Source organism: Garra rufa, chromosome 3 (genome assembly GCF_049309525.1).
Source record: "Garra rufa chromosome 3, GarRuf1.0, whole genome shotgun sequence".
Lineage (NCBI taxonomy): Eukaryota > Metazoa > Chordata > Actinopteri > Cypriniformes > Cyprinidae > Garra > Garra rufa.
This window is the reverse complement of record NC_133363.1, coordinates 15,758,480-15,759,358: the sequence shown is the minus strand read 5'-3', so window position 1 is coordinate 15,759,358 and position 879 is coordinate 15,758,480.

The following is an 879-nucleotide window of genomic DNA, read 5'->3' as shown; positions in this document are numbered from 1 at the left end:
GAATTACTTTTTCTTTTCCAAATTTTTTCAGCTCTTTATGGTCAAATTATTGCAATTATCGACCTACGTTGTTATGCAGCAAACACAGAGTTGTAAATGTGAAAGAAGTTAATGTGCCTTCTAAGAATCTAAACAAATAAGACAGTAATATTTATGTTTTAAATAAATATAATAAATGATCAACTCAATTTATCCCTTTTAATGGTATAAAGGCTGAAATTCCATTGTATAAGATATTTTGTTTTGTTTTGTGTGAAGCTGTATCTGAATTATAAATCATGCCATTTTATGCCTTAATTACGGTGCCCGCCAGGGGACACCTTCGGTTCACTTATGTTTGTCGTGGCCACGACATATAAACTCGTGGGAACATGATATTATGTTGTGGCCACGAGATATTAATTCGTGGGAACGTCATATTAACTCGTGGGAACGTGATATTATGTCGTGGCCACGAGATCATTTTGTCGAGGTAACGACATCCTTATGTCGTGGCCACAAGATGCGATGATGAGGGAACGAGATCCATTTCTCGTGGCCACGACTTCTTATGTTGAGGAAACAACATGCATTTCTCGTGGGCATGAGTTTTAATGCATAAACAAACCTGCGTGACCATAGTAACCCTGGATTAGCCTATCAGAGATAGGTTTATTAATATTTAATTTTTAATTAAGAAATTATTATATTAATTGTTACAGAAATTAATACAATATTAAATTATTATATTAACAATGGGCGATGCTGTATATGCGAATGCTGATGCTGTCTGTGCGCGATGTAGACATGTATGCATCCCACAGTCTTATTATCTCCTCTTTCCGTAATATTTGTAGGCTATTATTAGTTTATATTCGTTATTTTCCCCTTCATTTCGAT